Below are 13,717 nucleotides of genomic sequence, written 5' to 3' on the forward strand. Positions count from 1 at the left end.
GGAATCACTGCGCGCGGTCAAAAAAGTAGTCCCGACTTTAGTAAGTCATAATGAGGTTATTATGCATTTAATTTAGAAAATATTTGCATGGATGAGTTTGACATAAAATTAAAAACATTTTTAAATTGCACACGGATAATTTTTCGATAAATCAAGCTCCAATATCAGATTCGCCTTAGAAATTTTTCATACCACTCATCGGAGCGAGTTTTCTCCCATCCGAACGGGAGAAACAGTTCTCTCTACCGAGTTACGGACTTGGGTGGGGAGACAATTTTGGGCGACAACTCTCTCTCCCAAACGAGGCGCCCCAAGTTACCGACTTGCCCTCCTGATCAGACCGCCCCTGGATGACGCATTTAAAAAGTCAATCAACTACTATCGATGATCAAAATATTCCTACACTCCATGAAAGGTGCAAATAAGACGTCGCCAGGCTAATTTATGAGTGATGATTATGTAAATGCGCTAATTAAGTGCATAGAAAATTGGCTTCGTCGGTTTTGCATCGGCATAATGATTGACAAAACAATGCTTTGCATGATTTTTATTCAGTGCGGGGCTTATAAATTAATTGAATAGTAAGTCATTGTTTGAGTAAGGAAATTTAGTGATGCAAAAAAATCACCTTTCGTCTGGATTTATACTTACGTTTATCGGATAGAAATTTATGTCACCGCACCACTGCTGTTCCTGTTCAACTGTTCGCAATAGGTATATTGGCTATTATTTGCTCCACCTCTGGTAAAGCGACAATTCACCATAGCGAGTGTTTATAGGTGCTCCGTGGGGTGTCCTTTTATCGAGGTTGCACTGTACTGATTTCCCCAACACCATTGGCTTGATAAATACTTTATAGCAAGGAAAATCGCGTTACCGGAAATTAAGTACCAAAAATTAAACAAAAAAGAGTATCAATCATTGTAACATCATTGTTGCTACATTTTTTAAAATATGTCACTTATACTCATTAACTTCACGTAAAATTTCAGAAACGTAGAAAATATGACTGGAAACTCATGTTACCCTCAGGTAGGGTCACCGAGCGTGCATGACGGTTGCTGAGTTACCTACCATATGCAAGGACAATATGGAAACCTCGACCTGCACATTGCAATGAGAAAATTATTGTCCTTAGATCACATTCATTGGAAAATCAGAGGTTTTAGGGGGTCAAAGAAAGAGAAGTTCCACTAAATTAATCACATACTACTTCATTGACTCATACTTTCAAGACTAGGGTTGACACCTTGCTAGTCCAGATACTCCACCCCATGCGTGAATGGCAAATGACCTCCGTATAGCCGTTGGTGGTGAACTTTGATTGATCGCTGCAGACGTCGACAATAACTTTTCCAAGAAAAAACGCTATTGTAGGTCAGTTCGGCTGCCCAGGTAGTGCAAAATAAACATCATAAACATTTGCCACACACACAAACCCTGGCGATCACAAGTTGACAACATCGTTAAGTTGACTTGAGCATACTTATGCCATCCCTTTGACATCGGTGGTTACCACCCCTGTGTCCTCATTAGGGCCACGGTAGTACTCTTTGATTAAAAAGTAGTGTTTTCATTTTCTCATGACCTTGAACTGCGGTTGTGTCATTTTCACCTAGTTATTCAGAAGTATTTAAATCTCGAAATCTTTTAGCTAGCAAAACCCATTCAAAATTTTACACATGGACCCACATTATTATGTCCACAACAGCATCAAAGAAAAGCCTGGGAAAAATAGGGATTCAAAACAAGCAGTACTTCAAATTTTTATTAATTCAAGCTAATTTAGCATATCCTTACAAAAATTAATACATATATACAACGGTACGGTTGATAGAAAAATTATTGTCATATTTTAGCACATAGAGAAAGTTGAATCATGCAATTTACAAAAAATCCCCAATACCAACGAAAAAGGAGGAACAAAAATGTATTCTACAAAAAATATGCTTAAATGGGAATATAAGTTAATATTTAATTTTATAGAATATACCACAGAACACACAACACAACATTATGGCCATTACACAACACAACATTATCAAGAGCAGTGAAAATGAATAAACGCAGTAAATACATTTTAAATTACTTTAATTCCATTGAAACACAGTAACATTTATACACCATATCATAGTAATGAGAAAACACAAAAATAACAACACCAAAAATTGGTGGATAAAATCAACAAAGATAATAAAAAAGTGAATGAAAAATAAATCAGTGATGTCACCATGAAGTATATTTCAAACAAAAGAATAAAAATAACAAAAAATGAAAACATTATAAACAAAACAAAATTATACGAGCCAAAAATTTGATAATATTCTATCACTTCAAACCTGCTAAGCACAAAGAACAAATACAGAATTTGAAATTTCCCTAGAATACCATACTGCTTTAGCCAAAGGAAAGTCCAACACTATAATTCAAGCATGAGATAACATAAATGATTCATTAAAATCAACAATTGTTTGGTATAGACTTTCCTCTGTTTATCCCCCTCCCCACGTAGAGGGAGCAGTTTTTGATTTTGAGGGGGAGGGAGGGTGGGGAGGGATTTTTAGTGAAAGGATAGGACAGTTAGTGTCAGTATTGCTACTAACACTACCATTAGTACTACTACTACAAGCACACACTCATTCATAAACCCACATTCCATTCTCTCATTCAAAAAACCACATTCCATTTACTCATTCATAAAATCACATTCATCCATTCATACAGCCCTGCCTACCTAAATACTACTTTATACGCCTGAATTAATTAAACGCCTAAATACGGAATCGTGGCCATGATACACGAAGACCTACCTAATCTGAGTTATTTCTACTCGACGGTAGGACGCAATATAAAATCCCTACTCTCCTGCCGCAAATCCTAACTGTAGCTGGAAAAAATACATGCATTAATAAAAAATATACAGACACCCTGTACAATAATTGCAACAAAAAATGCAAAAAAAAACAACCATCTTCAGGCTCGGTGTCTTCTTTCTTCCTATTTTCATTCTTCCTTTCTTCACGATAAAATCCTCATGTCTCTAGTTGTCGGCGCGGTAACCTTCAGGTGTCCATTTCATGGACCTGAACAGCTGTCTCCAAAAGCAATCGCTGTCGTTGTCCACAAGCTTGACCTGTGGTAATATAACAAAAAAATCTCATAATCCAACAAAGGGGAGACCTAAAAGTTAACATTCAGCTCAAAAATATCATTTCGAGGAAGACGTTTAGAAAATATTCAATTTTTAAGTGTCCAGAAATTTTTTAAATTAAAAAAATGGAAGAGCGGGTAGTTCCAAATTATTTGACGCTTATCTTATCGGCGATATTTCAATGTATTTTAATTATTTTTTAAACATTTTAAAGATATGAATGGGCAATATTAAACATTTTCCCGGAAATCATTACAGTGAGCTGAGGTGGTATTTATATAACTTTTTTTTACGACTTATTTGACTTCATGTGTATTATAAAAAATTGATAGCAAAGATATACCATTCGACATTTAATGTATGTACTATTTTATTAAATGGAAAACAATGATGAAATTATAAAAATCAATACGATGAAATTATTTAAAAAGACGAAAACATAAGTTACAAATATGGAATCCATCCATGAAATATGGAGCCAGAGGTCTAAGTAATCGCTTCGGAAAAATGCAGCCGAAAAAATGAAAAATATATACTGATTTTTCCGACACCATTGGCGTAATAAATATTTAATAGCAAGGAAAAAAGCGTCAACGGAAATAAGTACCCAAAATTAAACAAAAAAGAGTATCAATCATTTTGACATTATTGTTGCGACTTTTTTAAAATATGTCGCTTATACTCGGAATATAAATTCACGGAAAATTCAGAAAGGAAGAAAATATGACCGGAATCTCACGTTTCCCTCAGGTAGGGTCTCCGAGGAAGTTATTACTTGAGCGCGCATGACGGATGCTGAGTTACCAAGAGCAATACCAATATGGAAATTGACCTCCACATTACAATGAGAAAATAGAACAGCAAAGTAAATACTTATGATAGATTCACGATTATCCCCATAACTGTCCTTCATTCGAATTATCAAATTTAATGGAAATGAAGTTTCAAATCAAATATATGAAAGCAAACGCATATCATCGTCGTCAACCAATCAATGCCTTGAGATTCAGCGCGGGATCCGCGGGATGTAAGTTTTGTGAGTGTTACAAAGAAAGCGCGAGATCTTAATTTTTGGGCGCGGTTTAATTAAACATTTTCGCGTTGGAAAAGTGAAAATATTCACTTATATTCTCACGCAATCATTATCATCACAATCATCGAGGTTAGTGAATCCAAAAATTATAGTGTACCTATGTGACACAAAATAATGGTTCTGAGCTTTACTCAAAACTTGGAAGAGGAATGAATAAAATCTTACCGTCTGCCTGCGGCAACGAGCTGTATTCGTTCGATCTCTTTGCACGTGCTTTCATCGAGGCCTCGAGTAGTCAACTCACACAATACCATCCAACGAACTCTGCAATTATAAAAAAACGAACATTCATAAAGAGACAAAGCAATGCCCGAGAAAATCGGCTTCATGGCCGAGTCAATAAATAAATTTTCTTATGGTGCATGGACGTTAAGGAATGAATAGGCTCACCTTTTAATTAAATTTAAAAAACTTTGAGCAAAAAATAGAATTTCCCGTATTGCAGAAGAAATCAAAATAATATTCAATTAATTAATAACACAGTTTTTTTTATAAAATAATTCCAATTAAATGGAATTTTATCTTTGTTTAAATAGGAAAATTAAGGATTGATTTTGAGTGGGTAAACTTTCACAGGACAAAAAATAGTGTAATAATTCTGTTTCATGATGGAGAATAATATTTGTAATGATTAAACATATAATTAGAAACTAATTATATATAAAAGTTATTCAGACTGCTTAACAACGTGAAAATATTTTGCGGGCACTGTTAAGGGAGGTGATATTTTGATTCAAAAACATCAGTAGAGAAAATACGTTGATGCGTGATTATGAGTCATCCAGACAAATGTTGGCACAAAAAAAAATATTTGCAATATTGATTCACAAGTTTTCAAATTCAATTCAAAGTTAATATAGGTCAATGAAATATCACTTCCAGTTATTAAGTACCAATTACAATATTCAAACCAAGTAGTCAATGACTAAATTGAGGAGGATATTAAGTTTATTTGTTAATTTTGATGGCATTATGGGCAAATTAGAAGTTCAGTATAAATTCAGTATAAGCATGAGCACAATTGAGTTCCGTCAATGAATGCAAAATTGAACATTCTCAAGAATATCGTTAACTTAAAAATTTATATGGGAAAAATGAACCAAATTTGAATGAATATTATGAGATCATACCGCTCCTTATCTGCTGCAACTCATGTAGAGCCACAAGTAAGCCGGCTCGGTAAGGTGCACCATCCCATCTTCTTCCAAGTGTCTTCTTTCTCCTTATCATCATGTCCAGCGATGGCTTGCGGACCTAGGGAAAGAGCGGGTTAGTGCATGCACAAATAAATAACCCTTCCGAGGATTGCATCACTCCAAAGCAGCACACAAGAACGTGACAATGGCATCAATAGGAAATCATAAATTTCCTACCTCGCCACAGCCACAGTCCTGCATGACGCAATGGAATGTGTAATGCAAAACCACGGCACAAAAAACTAAAACTAACGCACGGAAAAAACGCCTAGCCTTACGCAAATTTACGTTTATCGGCCAGAAGGGCCCAAAGCTAAGGTGTCGTCTTATTCTGGTCCCGCGATGCTATCCTCTTCCGTCTTCTCTTCTTCCGATGAATCTTCATTCTTCTCTTCACATCCAGCGATGGCTTGCGGACCTATGGAGAGAGCGGGTTAGTGCATACACAAATAAATAGCCCTTCCGAGGATTGCATTACTCCAAAGCAGCACACAAGAACGTGACAATGGCATAGATAGGAAATCATAAATTTCCTACCCAGCCACAGCCACATTCCTGTATGACGCAATGGAATCCGTAATGCAAAACCACGGCACAAAAAAACTAAAACTAACGCACGTAATAAACGCCTAGCCTTACGCAAAATTTTATTTACTGGCCAGAAGGGCCCAAAACTAAGCCGCAAATATCGCACACGTTTCCTTGCGATGCCCCTCTTCTTTCTTCAGTGAACACTTGCGTCTTCAATCTCCTCTTCTTCGTGCAGTCTTCACTCTTCCTTCCTTGAAGTCCAGCGATGGCTTGAATCTGTGAAGAGGTAAGATTAGTGCATGCACAAACAAATAAATGAAAAACACTAACATGCAAGCCCTAACGCGACGCAACGGACAAATAGTCGCAGCACACGCAAATATAAATAATCACACGCAGAAAAATATCACACGAAATCACACGAAAGGTAAAAAAACACACGCAATCGGATTCTTGCCGTTCTTCGAGCTCAATTTGTGTCTTCATTCTTCATGGCTGGAAGGGAAAGAGTTACAGACATGTTACAATTAAGTACAAAAAAATTCACTCAGTTCATGCGAGGAATTATCAATATCCACTCATTCCCGATACACACACGCATTGTCTTCTCTCTTCATTCTTCGAGGCCCCCTGCGATGTCTTCAATCTTCGGGGCCTCAGCTACATCTTCTATCTTCATTCTTCACTCCTGCAATAAATGGCGTTAGTACAAAACCCACCCAAATACCTTTAAAAAAACTACACACACAAAAATGCCCACATGGATTTCCTGCCTTAGAATTCATTCTTTGTCTCCTAGTACCGGTCTCATTCGTAGCAAATAACTTTAAAGTGCACTTTCCGGTACCTTTGTTTCAGCGCTGTTTCGAAACCTTTTTAAATTGGCTCCTTCGAGCCGTTACCTTTCGTGTACTGTTGTTACCTAGAGCTCGTGCTTTGATAATCGAGGGTGAATTCACTTTCCACCAGGAGTCTCTCATAACTCCAGTTGTGTGGTTCAGGTCGGCCCTTATTTACCATTTCACGTTCAGGATAACCTGATGAAAATGTACGGCAATGCACAGCGTCCGAGGAAAACTGCACTCTTCCCAGCATTCAACTCAAGTCGATGAATGGTGTTCTAAATCTTCAATATTCATTCTGAAATTGAAAAAGCAAAAATGTGGATTAAAATTTGCGTAAAATCTCTCCAAACAACAAAAGGAATTAGAATTGGATGTCCCGCGAGGCCATCGTCTTCTTCTCTCCTTCATTCTTCCTGCTCCACCCTTCATCCTTCCCTTCACGTCCGGGGATGGCTTGCACCTAAGGAAAGAGCAAAAAATTAAATTAAATTCGGGGGTCAGATTATTAAATATGGGTCACTCCACCTTAATTCAACAAGCATTTGTCCCTGAGACACTCAGATTATGATATCTCCATGGGTCTACATCAACCTCAAACTAAGTACCCTGAGATATTTTTTAAATGTGGTTTTAATATGTAATCGATTTTTTTCCAAAAAAATGCCTTAAATCATATAAATCCCATAATTTACATATCAAATAGTCTTAGAGCCGTTATTAATTGCTTCTTCAAGAGCTTAGTCCTTTCGGAAGACACTCTTAGTAAGATATTTATAAAGTGCACTTCCCTGTTATTGTTATATTTAAATGTTTAAAACATTGTTAATCAACTTTTCTCGAATAATTCATCTCAGAATTGGCCAAAGCTTTCATTCTCTAGAGTGTAGGCTCATTCGTTACCTTAGAATTACAAAATAAATATAAATCAACTCCTGAATGATATTTTTTTGAAAATATTTAAACGTTTACTTTTCCTCCCGTGCGGCTCTCTGATTATTTCTAATACCAGTCTATGGACGTTCACTCATAGACTGGTAGTCTATGTCATAGTAGTATGACCTACAGCGTCAACTATAAACTATCAACCATGAATTCATCAAAATCTGACACCCTATGGGACAAGCTTTTTGGAATTGAGATGGAATGACTCAATATATTATACCCGTCATTAAAAATTGAGGAAATGGATACTAAAACAAAGGCTGTTTATTTAAAAAGGAGGACAAGCAAATAATACTCGAGAAATTCACAAATTTTATCAATGACTTTTAAGCATCAGACTATTTTATAGGGAGCTTGCTAAAGTGATATTGAATAGGGTAGGCTTATTAAAATCTCTCGTAAACAGATTGAATTATTGCACATTAATGTGAATTTCTGTATATCCACTTGATTTTTGCAGTGAAAGGTTTGTATAAAGATGTAAACTAACTTAGAAATATATAACTTTAATGATTACGTTAGCAACACTAGTGAATTCGTATAATAAGCAGTAACAAAGAAATACATAGCAAACAAACATTTTCGGAAATATTACATCGTATCAACTATTTCTTCTAAATAGGGAGACAAAAAATTTGAATACATATATAAAAACTTTGAGTTATTGACCACACGATGTTAGTATATTACAAGTCGAGCAAGATTATTCAACTATTTAGGATTTGTACAAATTGAAATTCAAAGTTACTTTGTTCTACTGAGATCACGATTTAACTTTATCAAGTTTATTTTGGATAAATTAGTACGGAAACTCGTTTTTTTAATCAACAATAAGAGTAAATAGTTAGGTAAAATTTCTTTCTCTCTTCGCATAAATCGTTAAAATTGATAGTGGAAACAAAGGAGACAGTCAAGTAAACCTTATTTCTATATTTTCCGGGTTATCTTAGTGGTAAAATGAAAAATCAATAACTTAAAACCATGACCCATAACCACGCGTTGTCATCGCGACAGAATTGAATGCGTATTTTTAGTGTAAATACGTTAATTTAACCTTCATTCGTTAGATTTATTTTTTTATAGTGTTTAATCATTTTAAATGAAAAAATACGTGACACTTGCAAGGTCCCCCACGTGAGATTGGGTGACAATCGGCTTGACCCCCTCGCCCCTCCTAAGCGCCACATCTAATTAACCCCTTCGCTACTAAAGGCCGTATCACACTAGCGACTGCGGCCGGCGCTGCGGCTGCGACCGCGACTGGCCCGTCGACCAATCAGAGCGAGGCAGTCGCAGCCAATCAGAGACCTCCATTTCAATCTCGCGCGCTTGCGGCAGACGTGTTTGTTTGTTTTGGTTACCGTAGCGAGGGGAAGTTCAAGAAGGTTATAAGATAACGCTGAGATAATTTCGGATTTTTAAAGTGAAGATGGAAGCCCAGTATATTGGATATTGCACCCGAGTACACAGGTGAATGAAAATGAAGTACGTTTTAACATATTTTAGGAACATTTTCAACAATTGCTGCTCTCTATATATTCTTTGGGCTTTCGTAAACAAACAAGCCACAAGCAGAAACGTTCATACGTGCGCATGCGCGATCGTGGCGTCGGCCGCAATGTGTGATGGGGTGCAGTCGCAGCCGCAGTCGCGGTCGCAGTCGCTAGTGTGATACGGCCTTAGCAAAGTAAATATTCACCCGGAAAGTTTTTGACACGGAAGACGAAACCAGCAATTTTTCGTCTCATATTTTCCTACGCAAACAAACGAATGACGCAAATATCCGTTTCGTTACCCGGTCTCAGCTACGCGAGGTCTTATCGGGACCCAACAAAGCGGGGATATAGGCCGTACCCTCGAAATCCGGGAGCAGGTACACATCGTCCGCGCTTCATCCGCGTCCGACCTCGTCGGCGATGTAAAGGCATAGGAAGCAGCTTGCATAGAGTGCCAACCCTGTAAGTGGTCACCGACACGGCCCCATCAATAAAATGGGTCTGGTGGGTGTCTGCATATTATTGAAAACGATAATACTTGTTTACATTAATGAGACCCTTATGTGCTGGTAGAAAGGTGGGGTGGCACAGAATGATAAGCACTGTATCTTTGGATTCGTGGAGGAAAAATTTATATGCGAAAAGTGAAAAAGGAGCCAACAATTGTAGTTAGCATCATGGATGATGTAAAACATCTTTTATCATTGCTGTTGTGATTCATACTTCAATGGTATAGAAGGCATACCTAGACTATAAGCCAAAGTTATGGATGTAAATATTACTGTAAATGCCTTTAATGGAATAATTCCCTATTGATCTTCCATCAAAATATCCGAAGTGTTAGACGCATATTTAATTTACTATTTTCACATTTAAATAGCATGTCACAGTTGCCGGATATTATAGCTTTGAATGAAATAAAAAGACAATCTGATTATATATTAAATTATATACAGTGAGTGGGTAGGTACTATTCTTATGGAAATTATAATACCTTTGAAAGAGCAAGAGGTGTTTTACCGTTTATAAGACATGACATAACAACCGTACTGAGGCCTTGTCATTTAAGCCCTATTGTTGATCAGTGTTTCATCCAAGTTTTGTATATTTGATCTCTTTGTCGTCTACAGGGATAAAAAATTTCTATCGATCAATTTGTTTTAGATTTTGAACCCTAATCAAGGGTCATATCTTAAAATTTAGTAATGGTCGGTGATATGAATGTTCAGTTACTAATGCCCAGCTGCGATTCCAAGCATTTTACATATCTCATGAGTCCATGTGGCTTGACTACCTCAATAAATGAAGGAACCAGAATTACTAGACAATGAGTTACCTATTCAGATCATGTAATCACTCGGTTCTTCAACACAGTTATTGTTGACCCCCAAGCCAAGTTTATGCATTTAGGTATAACGCATCACTCTTCAGTCCAACCCAATCTCCAATCTTTCTGCTCGCGAAGAAAACGAAAGTACACCATCTTATGTCACTTTGCTATAGAATTGCTGCCGTAAATCATAAAATGAAAATGTTCGACTGCGTTCTTGGGAAGAATTGAATAAAGAACATGAAATTTCCTAAACTTTTACTACATTTTTAAACATACTGTTAACATGTGTAAATGAGTGTTAAGTATTGTCAAGAATGAATGTGCCGTAAAATCAAAGCCCTGGATCACTGACTCCTCGATGAGCAAAGTTACGCGTAAAAAATCGTTTTCAAAAACTACGTCATAACCCGAACAATAACGGCTTGAGAAAAGAGTACGTAAAAATATTCATCAAATAGTAAAAATCATCTAAGCCTGAACTTCTTTTTGGAACCAGTCACACGCCTGATATATAAAAAATGGTCAATAGCTAATCTTTACAAAAGCTCTGTGAAATCGTGCTCTGTGATGAAAAATTAATCACAGTCTTTATTTTTATTACCCTAGAGTATGAGAAAAGATTGTAATTCCGTCTATAATCATAGTAATCAAGAGCAGTTTGTCACGAAAAAATTTTTGAAGTTACGTGATTGAAACTACCAATGCTTTCCCTCCAGTAAGTGTGCTAACCTCACTAACCTCTGAGAACCAAGTAAATATATAAATTGGTATATGTAATCTTTCACCCTAAATAATCAGATGAATTATATTGGGATAATAACTAACAGCACGAGCAACAACCGGTCAAGTAGAAATAGCGAAATACATCAGACATCAAATTCCATAAAACTAACAAGGGAAATTAACATCATGAATACGTTTTGATAATTTCATCCTAAAGATAATAAATGCAGAAACAGTTAAACAGTCTCACATTTTAAAGCTGATCATCTATTTCCTAAATTATTTGATTTTATCTACAAATATTCCATCATTTTTATTTGTTAATCTCACGCAAAGGACATTTTTCACTCCTCCGAGGTATTTAAATTAAGTTTCCATGAGAGCATCTCTTTTCGAAATAACCGATTCCAAAAAACAAAATCATCATAAACAAAAATCGCAACAACAACAATGTAGTTCCCACTCGCCCTTTTAAAAAACATATACAGCTACACCACTTTCTCATTCACTATGGAGATAAAAGAATCGGGAAAAGTGCCTTTTTTCGACGTCTTGGTGACGAAGAATGACAACGGAAGCCTAGGCTTCGCCGTGTATAGAAAACCGACGTCAACAAACCGATATCTCCATGCCAGTTCTCATCACCACCCTGCTCAATTAAACGCTGTAATGACCTCTCTAATTGAACGTTCGATCCGGCTGAGTGACCCGAAGAATATATCTTCAGAAATTATTCTGCTGAAATCCATCTTACGTCTTAATGGTTACGACAATGGAGCTATTTCCCGCAATTTTACAAAGATGATCAACAAGGACAATAGGAACAATTCCCAAGACAGATGACATCATTAGCCAAAAGAAAGCCTTCCTCCCCTACGTGAAGGGAACGGCGGATAAGGTCGGTAACATCCTCCGGAAATTTGACATTAAAGCCATTTTTAAACCACACGCCCAAGTACGACACCTTCTGGGAAATGCCAACGATAAGACGCCAACGGAAATGGGACGAACTGTCAAAACTCTTAGAGAAGAGCACAAGCGGGCCATTCGACTGGGTTACTCTTCAAAGTCAGCCGTAGCGGAGCACGAAGCCACCGGACATGCGATCGACCTCGAAAAATCAAGAGTCATCGCGAGGATAAAACATTTTAAAGCCCGACTCATCCGCGAACCCATGGAAATAATGAAAAAAAAGGACAACCAAAATAGTGATTCTGGATTAAGAATCAGCAGTACTTGGAACCTAGTCATCCGCAACATTTCGTTATCTTCACCCTCCAGTCCTAACTCCTCATACCCTCCCACCTCCCTCCCTCCCACCAGAAATATAAAAAAAGGCAGGAAAAACCAATTCCAGCATTATTACCTTGAAGAAGTGACCAGCAGTCGGTCGCGAAACGTCGGGGTAATCCCCAGTACGACACACTGCATACACCCTTATGTGACTTATTACATAAGGCTTTTTTAATTTTTTAAAAAGTTAGTCAGTTGCTCCTAACGATGGAGCTCTGAAACCCTGTCCTAATATCCTCGCAGTTGCTAAAATCAATCCGTAATATACTACTTTAACCTTGAAATTAGGTAGAATAATTATATATACCTTAACGCAGTTACATCGCATTAGTGTGTCATCACCAGATATAGCAGTGTTAGCACAATTACGGTTGTTAGGAAAAAAAAGGGAAAAATCGTGAAAAACTAAAAAATTATTCTTGGAAACAAAGCACACAGCTGACTATTGATATTTGTTGCAGCTTGTGATTTCTTTGCCGTGTTTCAGTCGAATATTATGCTATTTAAAATTACTCGCAATATGATTCAACACCTGATATCCCTTCCTTCACAAGAGAGTGGAGATAGCAGCTCTTCTTGATATGTGAAAAGGCGAAGGCTGAAATTATCAAAGGAGCCACACATTTTTCATTGCGGGCGTCGTAATATCAATTTTCTGGCATTATTAATGCAATGTGGAAGGGCAGGGGTAGCTACCACAGTTATCCCAATAATTCACATCCAGTGTATTCATTACAAACATGATTCACACAACATCTTGAGTAAAATATAATTAAGTTAAAGAAAGATAGTCACCAATTCGAAATTCAATGCGAGGACTACAAGAGCGAGTACATCCATCAAGTGCGATAAATTTTCTTAAAGATGTAACGTTCTATCGCTTTGTGGGCGAAGATATGAAGAATGATCCTCGACGTATTAAGAATAAGCGAATTGAAATGGCATGAAGTGGGAAACTTATGGAATGGATGCTACGGAAAAATACACTCAGGCTCGCTAAAAGGTAACAATGAAGTGGGGATAGTGATAATAAAGAGCGCAGATTAGAAGACCACTTACAATTTAATGATAGGTTGGTAATGGCTGAGATATAAACCAAAACCCATAATTACTG

Source organism: Ischnura elegans, chromosome 2 (assembly GCF_921293095.1).
Source record: "Ischnura elegans chromosome 2, ioIscEleg1.1, whole genome shotgun sequence".
NCBI classification, from domain to species: Eukaryota; Metazoa; Arthropoda; class Insecta; order Odonata; family Coenagrionidae; genus Ischnura; species Ischnura elegans.